Source organism: Lithobates pipiens, unplaced genomic scaffold (genome assembly GCF_037356315.1).
Source record: "Lithobates pipiens isolate NorthernLeopardFrog02 unplaced genomic scaffold, aLitPip1_a1.2 Scaffold_19, whole genome shotgun sequence".
Classification (NCBI taxonomy): domain Eukaryota; kingdom Metazoa; phylum Chordata; class Amphibia; order Anura; family Ranidae; genus Lithobates; species Lithobates pipiens.
Window position 1 is genome coordinate 337,280,461 of NW_027507764.1, and position 24,645 is coordinate 337,305,105.

At 39.6% G+C, this 24,645-nt stretch overlaps 1 protein-coding gene and 1 pseudogene across 1 annotated transcript in view; both read left to right on the forward strand.

Annotated features, from left to right (window-relative positions):
• The window catches only part of GMDS (GDP-mannose 4,6-dehydratase), a 762,090-nt gene that overhangs the window by 658,076 nt on the left and 79,369 nt on the right, over nucleotides 1-24,645 (forward strand). The gene's annotated exons all lie outside the window — the stretch shown is intronic.
• LOC143999802 (U2 spliceosomal RNA) lies at nucleotides 11,847-12,057 on the forward strand (annotated as a pseudogene).

Consider the following 24,645-nt stretch of genomic DNA (forward strand, 5'->3'; position numbering starts at 1 on the left):
AAATGCCTAGTCTGCTGAATTTCCTTATACAACTTGAAATTGACAAGTCCACTCAAGGCCTAAACCTATCCAGGCCTTGCTAAAGCAGTTCCCTTCTAAACTCCACCCACCATGTGTCACAGTTGAAGAAATTTTAATATCGGCATATGGCATTTTCTTCTAAAAAACCAAAACACCTTCATAAACACACTTTATATTTACAAACTTCTTCCAATTCTTTTGCTGACATATGTAAAGGTTATAGTGGAGAAAATTATTTGATCCCCTGTAGATTTTTTAAGTTTGCCCACTTACAAAAAAATGATGGGTCTATCATTTTTATCATAGGTGTATTTTAAATGATAGAGACAGAATATCAACCAAAAATACATTAAAAAAATAAAATAAATGCTATAAATTAAGTTGTAGTTCAGTGAATTAAGTATTTGATCCCCAAGCAAAACTTGACTAGAGTACTTGGTGGAGAAACCCTTGTTGGCAAGCACAGAGGTAAGACATTTCCTTTAGTTGGTGACCAGGTTTGCACATATAGCGATTTTGGTCCACTTGTCTTTACAGATCTTCTCTAAATCCTTAAGGTTTCTTGGCTATCTCCTGGCAACTCAGTTTTAGCTCCCTCCATAAATGTTATATAGGATTAAGGTCTGGAGGTGGACTAGGCCACTCCATGATCTTAATGTGCCGCTTCTTGAGCCACTCCATTGTTGATTTGGTATGTTTTGGGTCATTGTCATGCTGGAAGACCCATCCATGACCCATCTTTAGTGTTCTGGCTGAGGGTAGAAGGTTCTCTTCCAAGATTTTACAATATGTGGCCCTGTCCATTGGCCCCTCAATACGGCAAAGTCAGCCTGCACCTTTAGCAAAGAAACAGCCCCAAAGCATCATGTTTGCACCTCCCTGCTTGACTATAGGGATTGGTGTTCTTAGGGTCATAGTCAGCATTTTTCTTCCTCCAAACAAGGCGAGTCGAGTTGATGCCAAAGAGCTCAATTTTGGTCTTATCTGACCACAGGCCTTACTCCCAATCATGTAGATGTTTATTGGCATGACTGTACGTGTGCCTTCTTAAGGAGAGGGGTACTCGGCATGTTTGGAAGAAGAAAAATGCTGACTATGACCCTAAGAATACCATCCCTACGGTCACGCATAGAGGTGGAAACATGCTTTGGGGCTGTTTCTCTTATGCTAATGGTTCAGGTGGACTTTGCAGCATTGAGGGGCCAATGGATCGGGCCATGTATTTTAATATATGGGATGAGAACCACCTTCCCTCAGCCAGAACACTGAAGATGGGTCAAGGGCGGATCTTCTAGCATGACAATGACCCAAAACATTCAGCCAAGGTAACCAAGGAAAGGCTCAAGAAGAAGCCCATTAAGGTCATGGAGTGACCTAGCCAGTTTCCAGACCTTAATTCTATAGAAAATGTATGGAGAGAGCTGAAACTTCGAGTTGCCAGGCAACAGACAAGAAACCTTAAGTATTTACAGAAGATCTGTATAGAAGATGATGTGAGGACACTGAGATATGTGCAAACCTTGTCACTAACTACTAGAAACATCTTACCTTTGTGCTTGCCAGCAAGGGTTTCCCCACCAAGTACGAAGTCGTGTTTTGTCGTGTTTTGCTTGGGGATAAAATACTTATTTTACTCACTGAACTGCAACTCCATTTATAACATTTGTATCGTGCTTTTGCTGGATTTTTGGTTGATATTATGTCTATACCATTTAAAATACACCTATGATGGAAAGAAATGAAGGGTCTACATTTTTTTTAAGTGGACGAACTTACAAAACCTTCAGGGGGTGAAATAATAATTGTCCCCACTGTATAACTGTTGTTGCCTTTTGATCATACCAAAGTTATGTTTTTTTTTTGTTTGTTTTTTTCTTTTTACTGTATAACTCGACAGGACTATTTGCACCTCGATCAATAAGAACAGCTGATTTAGGCTGGCTATACATCATTCAATTTTCTTCAGTTTCCTTTAGATTTACCTTCAACTATGTACTGCAGGGGCCTTCCTGATTGCGTACAAATTGAAAGTGTTTAGGTTTGACCTCCTATTATATGATTTTGGTAAATCCTAAAGGAAAAATGTACAAGAAATTTGTATAATGTATGGCCAGCCTTAGTGATTTTAAATAACTAGTTTTAGCTCACCTTAAAGCACGGTTCCAGAGTTTCACATATTTTTTCTATTGGTCACCTTAAAAAAAAAAAAAAAAAATGCTTAAAAACCCAGCATCCAGAAATGGCAGAGAGAAGATGATCGCAGCCAGTAAGAATGAGGAGGTGATTATTTCAGTTTAGTTTTGCTTTAAACTTAAAGTGGAACTATGGCCAAAAAAGATACATATATGATGCATCCTGTCACTAGCAGTAACACAGCAACATTGTTTTCTGGAGTCTCTCCTATAAAATAATTTTATTAATCCTGCCAGTAGATGTAGTATTTTTCCACTGTTGGGTGGCCACACAAATTGTTATATAGTAAAACTGCACAGCAGCATCATCACCCTGCAGAAAGGGTAGCCTGAAAGTTACCAAACCCAGAACCCTACAAACTCTATATCTGGTCTCTCATAGAATATGGAAATGCAATCATTTTAGTAAATATAAACTGCTAAATATTTTTTCTCATCAGCAGTATATAGAGTGTCTTTTTAAAGTTTGGAGTTTTCATTCTTTGACCTATGAGGCTGCATTATCCCTGACCTTCTCTGAAGTGCTGATTGGCCCTGTGCTGATCACATGCACCCTCCCCAAGAAAAAAAAAAAGTGAACTCACCAAACTGAGCATGTGCAGAGTGCCCCAAAGGCTCTGTTTTATCAGGAGATGGATTTGGGACTGTGAAAAAGGGGAAGATCAGACAATACAGGACCAAGCAGCCTTTCTACACAATGCAGAGGATTAACCCCATAGGTTCTGCAGTGCATAAACCAAGCAAGCTTTACTGCATATACAGACTGACTTTACTGCTATGGATTTAGTAACACTTTGTCTAAAACATGCAGTTTAAATGGATTTGGGTAATCAAAGACCATCTTTTTAAGCAGTTACTGTAATCCTTTTTAGCTTTCCTTTGAAATTTAGAATTGCAGGCACAATCGCCACCATTCTGCCAGCTACTCCAAATTGCATGGCAATCACTGCAAAACACCTGCCATGCATTTAGGTGCCATTCAGTCTAATTGGCAACCCAAACGTGATGTGATTTGGCTGTGAGTGTCATGTGACAATTGCCCAGTAAAACACGCAAAGCATGTCACCCACAATGGAACTGGAGCTTCTGTTGGGCGACAAACACGCATAAGGCAGCCCATTCAAGTGATTGGGCTTGCCTATGCACCAATGTAAAAAGGCAGTACAGTGCAGATAGAACACACTTTCATTATAATGAAAAAATCATTGATGAAAACAGCAGAAAAGCCAACAGATATCCAGTGAGATAAGTGATCTAGGAGTCAAGTATGGTGACTTAAGTGACAGCCTCCACCACCGATAGTAATGGCCGCTCACCTCAAACGGTGGACTCCTGAGTAAATTGGTCAGGTCAAACACAGCAGTCCCTTTAATGGATTATGTCAGCAGGATCACATACTGGTAAGCAAGAACATATACTGGTAACGAATATTGGACTTGCTATATCTCAGGCATATCATCAGCTCCCAGATAAGGTAAATGAAACGAAAGCAATGAAACCTAGTGCTCTCTGAATACTAAAACCTATTTATTTAGAAATGTAACAAAATAAACTCACAAATATCGCACTGTGTCCCAGTGCTGAGGGTGAATGGCAAAGATACACCAAGTGTTTCCACAAGGATCGGTGTGTAAGGACGCGGATCGTCGTGATCACTGTCAGCCCCCCTCCATACCAAAGCACCCCACTCATCCCACTGACCGAGAGCCTAGCGATTTTACGCTGTGAGACTTTGTATAGCCGCCTCATTGGTTTAATCTCCAAAAAAAAGATCTCCAAAACATACATCATCGGGAGGTACATTTAAGAGCATTCTAATTGGTTGGCGCCAACCAATCTGAACCCGCGCAGCCCATCCTGACACCACATGCTTCGAGGAGAGAAAGCCATGGGGATTTCAAATCCACTGACTGGTAAAGCGGCGATATGATTTGGTCAGAACGGACGATTGTCCCAGTTAGCGGGACTGGGTGCTATGGGGAGAGAGACGGAATGTACGTTCACCTTACATATTTTCTGTAAAGGTGAACTTACATTTTAGGATGTGATAAAATCTGGTTTGTGAAGAAAGAATTGGCATGACGTTGACATTTTCCTAGGTTCGGGATTGTTAAAATTTTGAATATGTTGCACTTGCTTATGCAGGTGTTGGATGTTTACGAAGTAAACATAAATGTCATGCAAAATAGCCAATGTATTTTTTTAAGCCCCTGGATTAATGCAGAATATTTTCATCAGTCATAGTGTCCCCCTCCATTTACAGTGCTCTTCTCTAGGTCACTGAGCTCCCACCTAGCCAACAGTCAACCTGTTTCACAAACTGTCCTCTGCCACAATAACTCACCATAGCCCCCTCCAATTAGTTACAGCTACACCTGCTCAGACTCTGTGTGCCTTCAATTAGTCAGAAATCCTTCTAGTTCCCCCTCCTATTGGTTACATATTAAAGTGTACCATTCTTCAGACAGTGAACCCAGATTTTCATTTACATGTTGCGCCAGTCCACCTGAAGTATATTGCACCACTCTTCCACATCAGTAGCTTACTTTATGATGGAAAAGGAGGCAGTCATCTGCAACCCTATTGGCTAAATGGAGTTCCTACTGCTGATTGATTAAAGCACACTGGACCCCGGGAGCCACTGTGCTGTACTCTTGTGCCACGAGCACTGAGATGCAGCTGCCACATTAGGAGTTATGTTGCCTGGTGCCCAACAGGTGATGGGCCACATGTAGGGCACCAGAGCTTTACAATGACTGCATCCTAATTTTTTTGCCAACAATTGCACTTGACCTTTTTCACAACTTTTATATTGTAATATGGAAGAAGAAGCCATCTTCTTTACTTTCCCTGTTTAACTTGACACTAAATTGTTTAAAGCTAAAATATAAAGAAAATTTTCAGGCATTCTTTTCTGGTTCCCACCAAGCCCCACTATGCTCTGGCTAACCAAGAGCACAGCAACTTTGGTTGTAAGGATTCCAGTTGCGCTGGAATAACTTTTTGAAGCTTTTACATTGAGCTTGCAGGAAGTTTCTTCGTTCATTTGAATTCATAGTGAAATTAAAAAAAAAATCAAAGTAACGTCTATTCATTTTACATAGTGTTTATGCCTGCTAAGTTCATACCAAGCTATTAATGTGTGGTATTTTATTAATGTGCTGTATGAAGATACATTGAGTAGCACATGCTTTGTAAAGGCTAATAAGACAGTCAGATGAGTTGTTCTTGAGAAAGAAAAAGTTCTTTGTTGATCGTAAATGTGAAAATTATTGCCAAAAGAAGCACTCTTGATGTGGCTTCCCTCAACTGGGATTTCTCCTACAAGTAATCCTGTTGTACATATAACATATTCCATAACCATCATTTCCAGAAAATCTTTCTTCAGTCTTGCGCTTCTCGGAAGTTCATGGATCTTTACCCACTGAGTCTAGCAATATTGTGACTGTTTTACATTTACATCCCTATAGTGCACACACTTAACACCCCCAGTTTAAAAACTAAGGTCAAATTTTTTTTTCTAAATTCCAGCTCCCCTATGTACCAATATAGCATTAATGTACTTATCTTGCAAAAATAAAACTGCTTTCCGTTCTACATAGGCTTACCTCACTCTTTTCATAGCTTTTTAAAAACACTGCCTCATTACTCCTGCCTTCCTGGTCAGACTATAGGTCTAGGAAGGAGTTGACCAGCTGACCTCATTAGCACACACCCTGCATCATCCACCCTCCTGCCTACCCACCCATTTCTAGGTGCACGTTTTTAAATTAAATGCAATTAGTGATCAATCAGATGGCATAGTGTATGACCATCATTATACAAGTATATAGGAGGACAGTGGACAAATACTCAGCTGTGAAGCCCCATTCACATCTCTGCATAGCAGGAACTCGCATTCAGTGGCGGCTGGTGAAGTTTTAGGATGGGGGCCAGGCCCCGCCCTTCCTTTTTGACCCATCCCACTTCCCTTAAGCCCCACCCTTTATAGAATCCACCCACCCCATTCCCTGTATCCCACTTGCTTCCACCCATAGTGTCAGGAGTAAACAGCCCCAGCATTACTGAACATAGTATACAGTCTCAGAATCACAGGACATTCAGCCTCACAGATCATGGTATACAGCTCAGCATTACAGATCAACGTATATAGCTCAGCCTGACACAGATCAGGGTGTGTATATATAGCTCAGCCTGACACAGATCAGGGTGTGTGTATATATAGCTCAGCAGGGCACTGACAGTTCCCCCCCCCCCAGCCAAACACTGAGTGGGGCTTGCAACACTTTGAGGGTAACACCCTCCCCCCTCCCCATGGGAGGTCCGGCCCCTACAGGGCTGTGGTGTTATCTCCTTTGAGTCCTGAGTGCGTCTCCTCCATAGTGCGGGCAGCAGGCGGAGGTGTCCATTCCTCCAGCGTGTGTCTCCTGTGCTCCTCTGGCTGCGTTTTCTCTACCTAAGTGATATGCAATTGGAATGGAAAGCTTTGATATTTTTGCAAAAAAAGTACATTAATGCTATATTGGTACATATGGGAGCTGGAATTTGGGGGGAAAAAGGTGAACTTGGCCTTTAAGGTTTAGCTTAGAGAAAATCATAAACAAAACATTACCCATTTTAATAGAAAAGATTGTCATACTGCATGCCATAAAAACTCTATATATAAGTTTACTGAGGATGATGCATCCACTCAGCTCAGCTTTTGTGTTATAGGGAGGGAGTCGGACAAGTGAATCTAACTTTTTTCTCTTTAATAAATCCTATATAATAGTCTGGTTGGAAAAAAAGACAAAAGTCCATCTATTTCAACCAATATATGAGGCATTTTTTTCAGAGTGTGTTATGACCCTCCTTTCTTTTGGTTATATCAGATGGTGGGGGTGGACCTGCCATGGTATTAAAGTGGTTGTAAACCCTTACAAACAACTTTGACCTACAGGTAAGTCTAGGTTAAGGCTTACCTGTAGGTCCAGGAAATATCTCCTAAACCTACACGGTTTAGGAGATATTTACTAAAAGACAGTGACAGCTGTCTACGGCACATGCACTGTAGACAGCGGCGACTATCGCCGTAAGCAGCATGCCACTGCTAACGGCCATATGCCGTTAGTGGCGGCTCCCGTGCGCACGCGCGGGAGTGGCGTCATCACTGCTCCAGCGCTGTGAGTGGCTGGAGCAGCGATACACGGAAGAAGATGGATGCTCCGGGCTACAGGGGACAGCGGTGACATCGCTGGCTCCTGTGTCAGGTAAGTGACACATAATAGCCTATGTGATGCATAGTAGCCCATTATGCTTTACCTTTGCAGGGAGACAAAGAGGAAGTAAACCCATTAGGGCTTACTTCCTCTTTAACACCCACATTGAATAAGTATTTTTTTTAGCAGAGGCTTTAAATCAATTATTACCTATTTTAGTATGCATATCCATGTGTACCATTTGACAATAGCTGATCTTTTTAGTTATGTTTTATGTTTTTTTTTTTTCTTGATGGTGCTAAACTATTTGGTTGTTCTACTATATGCAGATTCTTATAACTCTAGGTTTAAATTGTTGAGTCATGTAAATGTGACTGTTCTCTCCTTTATTCCGATTGAAAGTGTTTTTTTTGTTTTAAGTAGCTCATATCCCGTTTTCTGGGGTACCCCGCCATCAAGTGCCCCCATAGCAAGCTGCTTGCATTAGGGAACTCGTGTGCCTGCTTCGAGCCCTGCTCTCTGCCCATTTGTCATACAGAGCTGGGATTGACCGCAATTCGCTCCTTCCTCACTGGCTGTGATTGACAGGGGCAGGAGCCAATGGCTCCCACTGCTGTCTCTGAGCCAATGAGGAGGGAGCGAGCCTCTGTTCTCGTGAATATCACTGGATCAAGCTTAAACTTGGGGTAAGTATAGCTGGGGCTCAAGGGGGCAGATGCATGCACAATTTTTTTACCCAAATGCATTATGGTAAACTTTCTGCCTTTCTCCAAACCTAGTGGCAAGTCTTCCTGAGATAAACTGTGGACAAACTTGTTGGTGTCCTTCCATGAAAAGACACATTTTCTCTGAAATAACTTGAAACTGACAAGAAATTTGCAATCCATCATTTACTACATAGAATAAAATTTACAATAGCAATTAGATTTTGCGCTTTATTTATGATCCAACAGAATATAAAAAAAAAAAAAAACAATGAAAATGTCAAGTACAAAAATGGTAGAACCCTTAACTTGATATTTTCTTGAAAGACCTTTAGAGTCAGTCTGAAAATAAGATTTCTTTAGCTCTAATTGAGACTTCTGCACCTGCCAATGTTTAGTTTGGCCCACTCATCTTGAGAAACTGCTCCAGCTTTCTCAGGTTTGGAGAGTGCCTACTGCATGTTTCAGCTCCTCCCATTAATATTCAATAGGATTCATGTTGGCGCTAATAGAAGGCAACATCACAGTAGTCCATTGTTTTGTTCTTGGCCATTCTTAGGCGCACTTAGCTGTGTTTTGGTTCATTATCCAGTTGGAGAGCCCATCACCTGTGTCTGAGAAGGCGCTTTCCGGCACTGAACAGTACATTTCACCCCAGAATGCCTTGATAGTCTTGAAATATTGTGTCCTACATAGATTCAAGGCACCCCATGTCAGATTTCCTCCCTGTTTCACATAGGTATAGTATTCATTTGTTTTTGTTTTTTAAGCTTAATTTTTTGTTTGAGAGGTAATGTGACTTGCCAAAGGCCTCATCTGTGTAACGTACACTCTTGGAGGCGTTGTGACTTATCCATATGAATTTCAGGAAATGCCAGACTGACCTTTTCACTGATGTACCTCGATCTCGGTCCCATTTAAATTGGCTGGCTGAAATGCAAGATTGAAGACGTTTAATACTAATTTAAAGACATTTTTTGATAGATCACTATGATCTAATTATTTCTAATCCTTTCTAGGGGTACTAAAAAATCTGTCCAGGTCATGAGCTGTAATGGTACCAAAAAACTTGACCACATCTTTTTTTGGCTTACTTTCTAGTCAGGACCCTGGAGGAGTATTATGTCTCGTTCCACAATACCACCTTGGCACATCTTTTATTAGAATCTAAGGACTACAGCAAGTCTACACCAGGTGCATTGGACAGTGTTGCATTTTTGCACAGCCTGTTGAGCTGTAATGCATCGCATTGTACTACTGTACACCAAGCCTGACCATAGATGGATCTAAATTTGGCTGGTCCCTGCTGAACCGGACAAATTGCGATCCATCTATGGCTAGCTTTAGAGATGTAACCAAGTACCAGGTCTAATTCCTTCATGTCTTTTGGCTTATCCTAAAAGGATTTTGGAGATTGCTGAAGAACAGCTCGTAATGACTCTGTTTCCTATCATCTTTAAACCACTCCTCCTTCAATATGCCTATGGGTTTCACAGGAAAGTATACTAATTAATCACTTAAGCACCGCCATCTTTACTGTCCAACACTAATGGCAATATACATTTTAAACTGCTAATTAGCACCTTTGCACCCCTTTTCTTTTTTTTTTTTCTTTCTATGGATTCCCATTTGTATTATTTCGCTGCTCTGCACTCTTACATCTTCTTTAACGTAATTCCTACTTTTCAAAATCAATCTACCTTCTGCCACACCTTTTACAAGATATCCAACCTTAATTAGCAGAAATTGTGAATTTGGTGTGTTATACTTCTCGATTACATTTGCTGTAACTTGCTGCCTTATTTGATTCCTTTTTTTCAATAGTACTGATCTTGATTCGTTTGCAGTTGGTTGACGTATCTTGAAAATGGCTTTATTCTGTTGGTTTTTAATTGTGCATTTCCTTTAGGGGTATACTGTCTTGGTGGTGGGCATAAAAGGAAATTCACGAACGCTCAACTAAAATTACATGACAACTTACATGCATTCAAGATAGTGGTATCAGTGACTTGGAAACATTTAACACTTTTTTAGTAACGCACAGGGTCAATAAAAAACATAGTCAATGAAAAACTGACAAACGTTTGACAGCCATGACAAATTCCTACATATTTGTCAAACCATGGGTCTAGAATTCTCATTCTTTTTCAGACAAGAGACAGATGACTCTAAAAATGGCAGAGGTGGAAAGGCCACGTGATGAACAGGCAGCTTGCCCTATCAACCATCAACCACCCAGGCCTGGCCTCTTTTATTCCCCACTTTTATCTAACAGCCCCTCCCCTACATTCTTCTTTCATTTTTTCTTTTTCTCTGTAAGAGGTCTGTTGATACAGTATGGTATAACATTACAATCCACAGTTGATTAGTGACCCATGGAAAGTCAGGATAAACACACTACCAACATTATGACTGTTGAATACAATTCCAATTCCCAACACATGGAATGTTTTTATATAAATGGTTATTGAAACCACCTACGTACAATGTTCTTTATTCATATGTACATGTAACATTCCTGTGTCACTTGACATTCAGCCATGACCTCATTAGCTTTTCTGATCTAGTCAGATTTTGATTATGCCCTTGACTCCCTCCAGAAAAGGGGAGTCCGAATTGTATCAGTTTTCGAGGGTAATGCAGATTTTTTTTGTATTGCTTAGTGGACATCTGAGTCAAATGGAGTAATGGGCCCAGAGATCCCAGCAAGTATGTTTTTTACATTTTTTTTTTTTTTTTTTTTTTTTTAATTTGCAAGCCCCTCGAATGACTGTTATATACTATATAGATAAACAGACACAAAAAATGTTTTTTTTATTTCTTGAGTGGCAAGATCATGATCAAGAAGATAACATCCACATACACAGAGAGATAGATCGATCTTTCTATCTCCTATTTATATCTTGTGCGTGAATTCCCCAGATGGTTATCATTACCTCCTGTGACCTTTTTGTTTGCCCCTAGAATATACTAGAAGCGCACAAGAGAAAGCGTACCATCCAGCACTAATAGTATGGTGCAGTACTTTACTATTACTTGTATACGTTAGAGAGCTACTCAAGTACTGCTGTAAGTGGATAATGGAAGTGTATAATCTACAAAGCTTTCATAGGGCATAGGCCAGTCTAGTGTAAAAACAAGAAGAAGCAAGACAGATGCCTAAGGGGAGGGAAAAGAACAATTTTATACAGTTAGATAAAGTTGTCACACTACCTAAGAACTATCAATTATTGTGTATGTTGCTTAGAGGCAGACAGCAATTTTTAGCTGCTGATTGACATTTAAGAGCCTGTGTTTCACAGTCTACCATGCATCAATTACTAGGAATTCTGTGTTTATCAGGCTGAAATGCTAATGTGAATTTATCACCCAAATTGTGCAGCAAAGTGAAAGCTCCCTTTAATAAAGGCTACTTCAAGGGTCAGCAACTTGGATTCTTTGGTTTAAATGGAAAAAGGAGTGTAAAGGTTTAATTCTTGGAACATAAAAAAATTATGCATGCTAATAACTTTTATGAAATACCGGTATACTGATATTAAACACTGAACTTGAATGCTAAACTGTGATGGGTGGAGACAAAATTGTTTTGTAGCCTTGTATAAAATGTTTTGTCTAATCAGGCTTTCTACATGACTTTTTCTGTTGATCAGAGACACTGACTTATGAAGCTCACACTCATTTCAGTCTGTTTCTTTTGCAATATTTTTATTATATCGTTTGAATTATGAAGAATTGCTTCTTGGTCTTTTGGCTAAAATCAAGAGTAGTATCTGTTCTTATTAGTGTCCAGTAGGGATGCTCCACCGTCATTCTTGTCATCTTGCTGAGATGACTTGTATGGTATCCCTGCTAGCCTTGTTAGTATAATGGTTGTCCTGAGGAATCTGAGCATGCACCATGTAACATGTGGATTGGTAGTACTTCCCTAGTGTGGGGGTTTCTGAGAGGCCCAGTGCCGCCTGCTTTGAATGATGCTACCTTGTCTGGCCAGTTGGCAAGACAGCCTGCTCTTTTGCATGTCCCCTGAAAGTGGTGACCCAGGGGTGCGCTTTATAGCACTGTGAGTTTGGGGACCCTACTGTGAGAAGGAGCGCTTTTGCAATGATATCTCTTGATTTCTTTTCTGCCCATCACCTCATGGACCTTTTTGGCTGAGACAGAGGCAATTTTTGTTACCAGGTCTCAAAGCCTACCCTTTGTACCCAACATTGTCTCTGCACTTTATTATATATGTATTTTTCCTTTTACATACAGATGGTAGGATGTATGTCTTTGGGCCTACCCTGAAGACTAGACAGAGGTTGAGTGCATTAGAGATTCAGTATGTGTCTAAAGATCTTTTTAAATCTAGACCTCTGTTTTTATTCTGTTAGTGCAAAGTACATGGTGATCCTGCCAGTTCCCCATGTTTGCTGTTTTTTACATTTTACACACCAAACACGGAGACAGATCCATGTGCCATGGTCAGTTTGGGTCCCTGGTATCAGTGCTGGCAAGATGGCGTTTTGACGTATGGTATATCTGTATCTCCTATGACCAGTTTTTACGAGCACACCCCCTGCTTTTCCTTCTATTGTTGACAGACAGAGGCCCCCAGCAGAAGCCTTACTGTGGTGGTGAAGGACACGAGGCTCTCTGATCACCAAATATAAAAGGATTAAAAAAAAAAAAAACTAAATTTTTAATCAAATGTAATTTGACCCATATAATACTATTTTTTACAATGACTTTTTGGTGTTCTCAAATATTTTAAAATAACCTCTAATTTAGCATTTCTCATCCCTATCTCATAAAGTTGCCCAACTTTGTGACAGGATTACGTTTAAAATAATTTATGGAAAAACAAATATATTCGCACACAGAGCTCCTAGTTACTGTGAACAAAATGAAACCGCTTATGTAAAATAGCTTCAGCCCTTCTCTCCACCCACAGGAGAGGTCTCTCAGATGCGTTTCCGCCCCTAGTGGGCTTAAACATTGAGGTCTCAATTATTAAAGAGGAAGTAAACCCTGATGGGTTTTACTTCCTTTTTTGTTTCCTGCAAAAACATTATGTGCTAGTATGCGTCGCACACTAGCACATTATGTGACACTTGCCTGCAAATGAAGCCCGCGCTGTCCCTGTTGGATGTCACATCCATGTTCACCCCTCTTCCTTCCAGGGCCGCAGACTCTGGCTCTGTGACTGGCCGGAGTCACGTGACGTCACTCGCCAGTCACGGCACTCGCTAGTAAAACGGCATGGAGGGCCATTTAAGAGAGATGCACGTTTATGAGATGTTTACTGTACCTAAAAGTAAGCCTTATTATAGGCTTGCCTATAGGTACAACTTGAAAATGGAGGTTTACAACCTCTTTAAAGAGGAAGTAAACCCTGATGAGTTTACTTCCTCTTTCATTCCCTGTAAAGGCAAAGCGTAATGGTCTACTATGCATCGCATAGTAGTCCATTATGTGTCACTTACCTGACACAGGAGCCAGCGAAGTCACCTTTGTCCCCTGTAGTTCCGAGCGTCCATCTTCTTGGTGGGTTTTGCTGCTCCGGCGCTGTGATTCGCCGGAGCAGTGATGACGTCACTCCCACGCATGCGCACGGGAGCCGAGACTCGCGGCATTGCCGTCATCGACGATCCCCCGCTCAGTGTGCCTGCGCGCTGCTGTCTACGGCGCATGTGCCGTAGATAGCGGTGCCAGTCTTCGGGCAAATATCTCCTAAACCGTATAGGTTTGGGAGATATTTCTTGGACCTACAGGTAAGCCTTAATCTAGGCTTACCTGTAGGTCAAAGTGGTTTGTAAGGGTTTACAACCACTTTAAGCCCCTTAGAGGGGTGGAACATGTCTGTAGGGCCTCTCCTGTGGGTGGAGCACAGAGCTAAAGCCAATCTTACATTAACTGGTTTAGTTTTTGTCCCAGTGAGTTGGCATCCTGTGTGTGATAAATTGATAATTTTCTGTAGCATATTGTAGCCTGACAAACTGTTTTATATGATCTGCATCAGGTCATTACATGTCATGTTGGCTGATATCCATGATAGGAGCTTTAGGGTAGTACTTTTTTTGTTACAAAAAAACAAATATTAGCTTGTTTAAAATCTTTTTCATGTGCAGCTACCAAATTGTTGTGTCCATGTGGCTTGATCATAGACAAATAATTTCTCTACCTTGGTGTGTTTGTTTTTGTGCTTGTGAAGGTGTCGGCCTGTTCACTGCATATAACCATTTCAATATGTTGTGCTTTGAGTATATTTTTCCCAGGCAGAGCTGTTCATTTCAAACAAAGTATCATCAGTTTTAAAAGATTGAGGCAAATGGAAAGAATATGAACTCTGAGAATTTGACTGAGATAAGGTAAACCCAGGCAAGTTTTGCAGGCGGGGAAAACGTATTCTTCATAGAAAAAAAATGTTTAGGTTTTACCCCAGGCAACAGTTTGACCTACACATGACTTTTTCATCTAGCATTGTGGTATGCAGAGTAAAGAAGCAAAAGAAACTAAAGTGAAAAACGTTCTCAGATTATCATCTCTAGTTTACACTGAAGGCCATACCATCCTTTTTAAAATGCTAAATTGTTATGTAAAGTGAATGACTTTGTGACTTTTTATTTTACATGACAAAAGAAACGCATGTTTTTTAATGATTAAAGACATTTTTTACTACCAAAAAACAAAAATTTTGGGGGGAGATACAGAAAAGCTGTTATTACCCTTCTTCTACTTTAGGGAAGTCATGTCTCATAATGAAACCCACCTCCTTTTATCGTTTTACTGTACATACTTTTGCTTTGACTGCCTTTTTTTTTTTTTTTTTTTTTTTGCAAATTATTGAAATTATTGCTTTAATACTACATATATTTAATTAGTCTCTTTATCTTGCAGTGATCATGTTACACTGTACTGGTGACCATGTTAAGATCTTTTTATTTTTTCAGTATTTATGTGAATGTTATAGGTGTGTGTATGTTTGCACATAACTGCTTAGTATTTCACAGAAGAGACTTCAGACTGCCTCTCATATCTGATATGGTAGTAAATAGTAGACTACCTATTAGACTAACTTAGCTGAAGGAGTAGTCATTGAAGAAAAAATATATTTGTTTTTGCTATCTGTGTATGATCTATATGCCACGTTTAAATTTTTTTTGTTTAGAAAAGTTTAGTACGGAGGGAATTCTATGATATTAAATTTGCAGAGCTTTTCATATATGAACTCTTTCTGATGCTGCATGCAAATCTGTAAGATTTAGCAAAGTTTAGGGGAATATGCCTTACCTGACTTGTTCAACTGTGTCCTGAACAGAGCTGTGCAAAAGAAGATCAAATTCTTCTTTACAGCATAGAAGTCATGAAATGCAGAAAACTTGCAGTCAGCCGCCTCTAGAGTGCCACCTACTGGTTGTCCATGGTAAATATGAGCTATATATACCTGTATGTGACATTGCATACTTACAGCCTTAATGGAATTGAAAGATTTAAGCTTCATTCCTAAACATAATGGAAAACATATTCAAAAATCTTGAGTACAGTATATACCAGTGATGGCAAACCTTGGCACCCCAGATGTTTTGTAACTACATTTCCCATAATGCTCAGGCACTCTGTAGTGTAGTGGAGCATCATGGGAAATGTAGTTTCAAAACATCTGGGATGCCAAGGTTCGCCATCACTGGTATATACCATACAATGCTTTTAGGCATAGAAACTAAGCACATGGTCGATAATAATTTGTTAATTTGGCCACTACAGTGTGTGTTATAGAGCTTAGTATATGCAAGGGTGCACTGCAGATTTCGCTGTTCTTGAAACACTGCAGCAATGCCACTGCAGGTATTCAACACACTGTGGTTTCTGCTTGTAAAAAATCAGGAGAAACCGGTATTCCACCTATGCTGACAGGTGAAATTTTTCCAGTAGCCAGGGAACAGCATTGCAGCAATGTTAAAAGGCCAGAATGGTAATTAGTGCCCCTTGCTGTTTTAATCCTGTAGTCTCTTGCAGGTATTATATAGCGTATTTATCGGTGTATAACATGCACATTCATTTTAAGAGGGAAGTTTCAGGAAAAAAACTTACATTGTAAATAAGGAACTATGAAGCAAAATAAAGGCCAGTGGCCATCAATGCAGCCTCACCATTGCCATCAATGCAGCCTCACCATTGCCATCAATGCAGTCTGATCGATGTCCATCTGCAGCCTAGAGGGGACAGGGAGGGGGGCGGGATGAGCGCTGACAGATTTCATACAATGAGAAACTCCTATGATAGACAAAACAGTGGTCCAATGGCAGCCCAGAAGATGGGACTTCCTATTATAGAGGCCGGGAAGTAAACAGGAGATTCTCATTGTATGTAATTTAACGGCACTCGTCCCGTCCCCCCCCTCCCTGTCCCCTCTGAGGCAGCTAACATTGAAGTATTGGCGTATAACATGCACACACTATTTTAACCAAATTTTCATGGTGAAAAAGTGAGTGTTATAAGCCAATAAATACAATAGTATAAAATGCCCCTGCAGTATTTGACAAAGTGGTCCACAACACAAGGCATGTGCATCAGTGTGCACTGCAACGCAGAGGTTTTGATACCTATTGTAGTCCTATGTCGGGATAACATTTTAAATGTCACTGAAATGCATAGATGTGAACCCAGCTTTACGGGGCATCAACCCTAAACTGGAAGTCTATTTTGAGCAGACTTTAACATGTTTACAGGGCAGAGCTTTTGTACCATCTAACCTAAGATCTTCGCTATAGGAAACAATATAGGCTGCATATTAGGATGGAATCTAGTGCATACAAACCTATTTAGTCAATATTTTAGTTTGTTTGTGTTGATGCTAGATATTTTGATCATTGTAAATTGTATGCACAGGTGTTCATCACTGTCACATTTGCTCATTCTCTGAACAGTGACTCGCCTTGATCGCTTTTAGAGTACGTTCACTTTTAGTGAGACTAATGAGCCACAACTGCAAGACAAGTGGTTGCGGTGCATTCTTCCCGTCGTCAACAAATAGAATCTCCATTTTCTTGCAGAAGTACAATTGCTGCCGCAATCTTCAGCCTCCAATACGTGCATAAGTTTAAGAGTCTAAAAATTGTGGCAGCTATAGATGTACAGAAGAGCACAGAATCCTCTCAGTTGTAACTGGATTGGTGAAATTCTACTAATGCAGAGTACGGCCCTCTTACACTTAAAGCGGTTCTGCACTCATAATAATAAATTTGCCATTCTGTTGCCTCTAGACCGTACATTTGATAATGCCACATGTTTTTTTTTTTTTATTAATCTACCTTTTGTAATTCGTAGTTTTTTATTTTCCTCCCCTGCGGCGATGGGCGGTCTCTTGCAGGGATCAGCATCATTTCCTGCTGAAGCCCGCACTGTCTCCTGGGATCTCGTCCAAGTAATCCCAGGAGACATTGCGGCTAATGCACCCGGAATCTCGCGAGATTTCGGCTAATACACCTGAAATCTCGCGTGATTTCGGCTATTACAGTGCAGAACCGCTTTAAGTTTTCTTGCAGATATTTGTACTGCGCGTGTTAAATTTGGATATTTTATCTACATGCATTATAGTGTAAAGTACTATAAACATTGTTTAATTCTAAATGATGGTGATTGCGTGTCTTTTGTGTGCACTGCCAGAAATGCTTTGTTACATAAAATATGCATGTATAATAAAGTATTGGCGCAATAATATTCTTAGAGATCTAGCATTCACGTATGAATATTAACTTCCTTAATAGTATGAAAAGTTTGCTTTTCCTCTCTTAAAGCATGTGTAACAGTTGTTACAATTTCACATTTGTTAAGTTATATTTGCATAGGTAACACAGTTCATTAATAACCCTATGGCATGCTCACTTCCTTTCCTCTTACTTAACAGGTCTCATTCTTGGGGATTTCAACATTGCAGTCAATAAAAATAATTCCTGTCTCACATGCCAGGCGCTCTCAGTGGGGCAGCCCTCATAAACAGCACACACTTTAATGCACATTTTTGCTGTGTTTATTTAATTGCATGGTGTAAAGCAAAGTATTTGGCCAGTATTTTTAATCTGTATGGGTACTTCTAGTCAGGATACCCAGATAGTGAGGCCTAGCAAACCAATGTTTTTCAGTGGTACTCCTATAATCTACCCCAGAGCAGCTTTATTTCATCTGTGCTGAATTGCTTTTATTTTTCCTCCCTAAAGAATTAAAACTTTTTGCAGGGAAACTCTAGTTATCTGAACAAAAGATTGTCCACATTTATAGCAAATTGTATATGATGATTTGTTTAATGTGATTCACATCCACAGTTAATTGGAAATTAATCTGCTCTTTCACTGCAATCCATAGCTCTTTTTGTGAGTACTGTGGCTAATTTAATTAGTAGTAGGTTCAGTGGTAGTAATTGATAATTTAGTAGTAGTGCCCAATTTGTACCTTTTTTTATTTTTTTAGCTCGGTTTGCTTTAAGCAAAATGCACCTATTTCCGGTTTAATTTTATATTTTATTTTAAGTTTATGTTTGAGTTTATACCTTAACAATGAGCTTCGTCTCCTATTTGTTCTCTTTTGGGTCTGTTTTAATATACTGTTGAAAGACATTTGTTGTATCTTTTCTATAGGTACAAAAAGAAAACACAACCCAGAAATACAGTGCTCTTCTGTGTGTTGCTATCTGTAACATTATCAGAAAGTGTTAAGGCTACAGAACAAAGTCCCCAAATGTTATGGAGGAATTTTTTTTTTTTTTAGCCCTCAACCTGACCATAGGCTGTTCAAATTTTTTGCCGGTTCAATAGGAACTGGCCGAGATTCAAACCATGTTTGGGCAGGCTGAATATACCCAAATTGATTGGTACAACCAGGCTGCCAGATTTTACATGCAATTATTGCTGGCTGCTGTTATAGCCACTAGCAATAATCACTGTGTTCTCCCTGTGGGGATGGCTTCTCTCAGCCCAGAGAACACAATGGCTTGGTGGGAAGGATTCCCCTAACACCCATGGTTGCAGAAAATAAATGTGCTTCGTCTATGACAGGCCTAACTTACTGCCCTAGGGCAGTCATGGTGAACCTTGGCACTCCAGATGTTTTGGAACTACATTTCCAATGATGCTCAACTACATAGCAGAGTGCACGAGCATCATGGGAAATGTAGTTCCAAAACATCAGAGGTGCCAAGGTTCGCCATCACTGCCCTAGGGTGACAACATTACTCCTCTATGGATACAGGACACTGAGATAGTTTTGTCACTCTAGGACAGGGAGTGTGAGTTGGTAGCAGGAACATCAAAAAAAAAAAAATTCACCTACCACATTTGACAACTGGTAATCTACTATATATTACATTGTTTTTGTTGGGTTAGATACACTTTAAAGCTAAACTCTGGATGTAGATAAAATACACCAGGTAATGCAGTTTTATGTTCATTTTTTTATTTATTTTTTGTAATTGAATTTGACTTGGTACTGGCCTCCTATCTTTCCCGTGAGAGGGTGGAACAGCACTAGGAGCCAACTTAACAGGGTATTTGAATGCAAATACCCTATTAAGGAACATGTTCACATAAAGGTGAGAGCAGACCCTATTAGTCCTCTGCTGCTCCCTAAGGGCACGTTCACATCGATGTGGTGCAGTTTTTCTATACTGTGAGTGCAGCACAGTGTACCAGCAGGTTTTGTTTGGATTACCTGTGCTTTGCCTTAAACTTTTCCATCAGGCAGTTTTGGTGCATTTTCTGAAAGCGTACTGAAAGTCCTGTATACAGTAATTTGGTGCGCTTTAAAAAAAAAAAAACACTAAAATTGCCTGATGCTATAGAAATCTATGGAAAAGCACAGGTAGCGACACATAACCCACTGGTACATTGCACTGCACCAATGTTGCAGGAAAACTGCACTGCATCAGTGTGAAAGTGTCCTAACTGTCCAGTTACAAGCTAGGGACAGGAATGTCACCTGGCTGTATTGCGTAACAGCAGTAGAGAAAATTTAGACCACCAGCCTGTCTGTGCTGCTTGTCGAAATGCCCTGTTTCCCAAAAAATAAGACCTAGTGTCATTGTCTGTGATGGCTGCAATATAAGCCCTACCCCCCCCCCCCCCAAATAAGCCCTAGTTAAAATCCTTGTAGGTCTTAGTCTCAGAGTAGGGCTTATTTTCGGGGAAACAGGGTAGGGCTTATACTTAAATTGCAGCCATCACTGACAATCAAGCTAGGTCTTATTTTCGGGGAAACGGGGTATATAAGCATCATGATTGTGGGGGCAGAATCACAAGCACGTAAATAGAAGTAATATCCTGCATGCGATTTAACTGTGTATGTAGCCGTTTGTTTCGATTTTAGCTTTAGCAGCAACATCATTCAGACTGCCATGAATCTGCTATTTAACTCCCGTTTAAGTGTTTTGTTGGTGCCGTGTTCCCAACTTATTCGCCATCTTAATTTCCCTTAAATTATAGTTTAAATTGATAGGGAACTGAACATTTGAAGAATTAAATAGTGTGCGTTTTAGACATGCGGTTAAAGAGTGGAAAGTGAATCCTTGGAATATATTGCTTGATAAATATCAGTGCCTGCTATAAAAACTCAATCTTTTCAGGGCTACCCCTGCATGTCCAGCAAGTTGCATATTTATTGCTCACTTTGTTATTGTGTCTACATTCTTTAATTCCCCGTTGTACAAACATGTTCAGGAAAAGTCAGGTTATTACCATGAGAGAGCAATACTTTTAGCGATCATTTCTGTCAAAAAATGTTCTGGTCTAAGAAGACAGATTATCCATTCTGAAACTCCTAGAGGTCATTACTCTTGGAAGTGACAGAATGGAGGAAGGATTTCCATGTCAGATTGTTTTGTTGATTGTTTCTTACAGTGACTGAACCTTCCCTGTCGTTACTTGAGAGCGCCCTAAATAATTTTTGTTTCATTCATACTACAATTTAGCATGTCTATTGTGGTTTCCTTTAATGCAAAACAAAAATGAAATGATTGCATTACTGTGACCATTTTACAGACACTTTAAAGTGATAATACACCCTAATATTTTAAGCACTTTCAACCGCTGATTTATTCACTTACTGAGCGTGTGGTTTGTTTCTCAATCCCCAGATTTCCTGTTTCACGGTGGCTCCTTTCTTTTTTAGCACCCTATGTGGCCACCCTTGTATGCAGGGACTACAGTTGTCTCCCTACACTGTGTGCATCAATAGAAACATGCAGCCCCCTAACTTAGAATGCCAAGGCAGTCCTCTGCTCCTTCTGTTCTCCTAGCTGACTGACCCAAGACTGCACTGTACATGGTTAATTCTTTCCTATGAAGACAGGAAGTTCAGGAAAGCAGCAATGACACTTGTTAACAAATGGCTTACTGGGGAATAATTATTTTATTGTACTCAATGTGTGAAGCCTAAATGCTGAGGGTTTAATATTTTTTCTGGGGACTTTTTTGGGTAAAGTTTTATTTTATCTATTTTTTTTTTTCTTGTTTTGATTTTTTTTTTTTTTTTTAAGGTTCACTTGAATAGCATTTTTAAAGGCTGAGAGTAGATGTCATGAGCTGTATGTAACACTCAGAAATGTTCATGCCGGTTTTTCCCCTGCATCTTACTGTCAGTAAATGGGACTTTACTAAGTGAGCAGCTTTTAAGCTCTTTTTAAACTCTTTGAAGTTGAGGAATATAGTCTTGCACATATTTACATTAAGGCACATAGATGCTATAAATGTGTTTACTTAACCATTCAAATCCTCCTAAAAAACTACAACAAATCAAAATATACCTGTTTGGGCAAATGGAAAATGTAGTTGTGTGTGTGTGTGTGTATGTATGTGTGTATATATATATATATATATATATATATATATATATATATATATATATATATATATATAAAATTTACAGTTAGCCAAGTGTGCCAGATTCACTCATAAACCCATTATCTGCCAGTGTAATTTTAATTTCAATCCATGGTTTTGGCATACATTGTCCAGGAAGCCAATCCAACTAAAAATGTAAATTATGATTTTTTTTTTTGTTTTTGTTTTTTACCTCCCACTTAACTAATTGGCTGCTCAACCCTAAACTGCCACATGCCAGTAAACAGGAGTACAAGAAATGTAACAAATGTTTTCTGGTTGCTCATTTTAAAACTGTTTACAGAAAATTCTTTATTATGCTAAAGACACCGGCTAAGAATGGATGCCTGTGAACCTACAGCTGTACAGTGGCAAATGTAATATATATATATATATATATATATATATATATATATATATATATATATATATATATATATATATTAATATATATATATATATATATATTAATATATATATATATTAATGTGTATATATTCTAACATGTTAATTTATTGTATTGATTTATCATGTTACAGACTTTCTATTTTAAGATCAGCTAAAATCTGGATCCTATTATCATGAAAAAAGTGACAGTGTCACTGGTGAAACATAAGGCTCCAATCAGTGGCTTTAATAAACTGCAGTAGGCTGATGTGAAATGTACCCTGGAGTGACTGACTTTTAAACTGTTTGTATATGTCAGCCTAGGGATGGTATGCATCACCTTAAATTAAACACAAAAGTTCTTTTGTTTTGCTGGGTGTCAGCTGGGGGAGGTAGATGCTAGAAATGGCTGTTTCTCCAGCACAAGTTATTTTGCAGACTACAGCATTAATCAGTTGGCAGCCAGCGTACTTATTCATATTGCGCAGAGATATGTTTGATAGGAAAGGCATTCTGTCAGAGTGGCCTCTTGCTGTCAGTCATAAGCTTCACGCTCTGCACTTGCAGTATGGACAGTATGCGTCATGTGCTGGGCTACGGGCTGAATGACTTCACAAACTGATTTAATCCATGATAATAAAACACACACATTTTTATGTCATCATTCTCTCTTCTCCCCCCCCCCCCCCCCCCCCCCAAAAAAAATAAGATGTATTGCAAAAATTTGTGCGTTATTTTGCTCTGTCCTTTTTTTTTGGTTTTGTATTTTTTTTTTTTTATTATGGATCGCAACCAAGTAGACAGTTTTAAGTCATTATGCAATTATTAAAAATGAGTAATTATTAAACGGCATCGTAGAGCAAATTGAGACACTAAAAAAATGAGTTTTACTTTTTGGATTGATGCTACTGTAGCCAAATAATAATTGTCAGAAATTCAGCTCTGTCTGTATACAGCAAAGACAACCTGGCTAAACCCAGAGTGAATTTTTACTAGACAAATGCTGGGGGAAAAAATGAAATAGAAATATACATATTCCTTTCAGGTGAGCAGTCCACTACCTGTTTAAATTGGATAAGAGTAAATGGTTCTCCCCTCTGAACCCTCTAGCTGTTAGTCCTCCTTACGTTCACAATTTCTGCATATCTGGTGCCTGTTATTTTCCTTTTTCCTCTGACTGTGGCAAAACCTGGACCACACAAGTATGTGGGAAATCTAGGGCAATCATGTTGAAAGCCAACCTTTAGCTTAGATTCACACTATTGTGTTGTGGGAAGATGCATCAGTATGTTGCAGGGCCATTCATCCTGTACGCCACCCCAATGCCCCTTCCTAGTTGTGCAAGTGCCATAGTTTGCATCTGCGTGTGCCAGCAGGACTAGTGTTGGTAGCCTAGTGTCTTGTTTGTAAATATGTATCAGGTGCATGGCTATAGATGTGTGCAAAGAAGATCTGTGTATGGTTGGTTGACTGAACGCAAGGCACTTTGTGTTACTCAGTTACATGTGTGCATGCACAGGGGACACTATGCATCAGTTACATGTATGCATACATGGCACACTGCATTTTACATGTGTGTGCATGCAGGGAACACTATGCATATTACTCGTGTGTGTGTGTGCACACAGGGGACACTGCATCAGTTAAATGTGTGCAGGAGTATTATGCAATAACTGTGAGGGAGAGTGGATAACATGTGTCTCTCACAGTATACAGATGTAAGATGTGTATTCTTTAGTAAAGTGTGTAAATGTCCAAAAAACAGGACAATGGTGACCAGGATTGATCGTGTGTTTAACAGATTTATTTATACATACTTCGCAAAGTGCATAGGACTGTATTTTGCTGGCTCAAAACTTTTTCAGCTTTGTGAGATTCTTCCTGAACTGATATAGTGTAGGGATAATTTTATTTTTATTCATGGTATTTATCTAGCACTCACAATTTGTACATTTACATGAGTCCCTATCTTCAAGGAGCTTTCAATGCGAGGTCCCTACCCCCATGTATACATGCACACAGAGGGGCCAATTTAGACAGGAGCGATTTAACCTCCCAGCATGTCTTCAGAGTGTGAGAGGAAACCCATACAAGCAAAGGGAGAATATGGACGCCATGGATGTAGTGTCTGGGCTGCTATTTGAATTGAGGACCTTAGTGCTACAAGCCAGGAGTGCTAACCACTGAGCTACTGTGCTTGCTCATGTGTTCACAAATACGTAAACAAAGTGTATAAATATTCAATTTAACAAAACGGATTTCCCCTGTTTGCTCATTGCTGTAGGTCAAATTA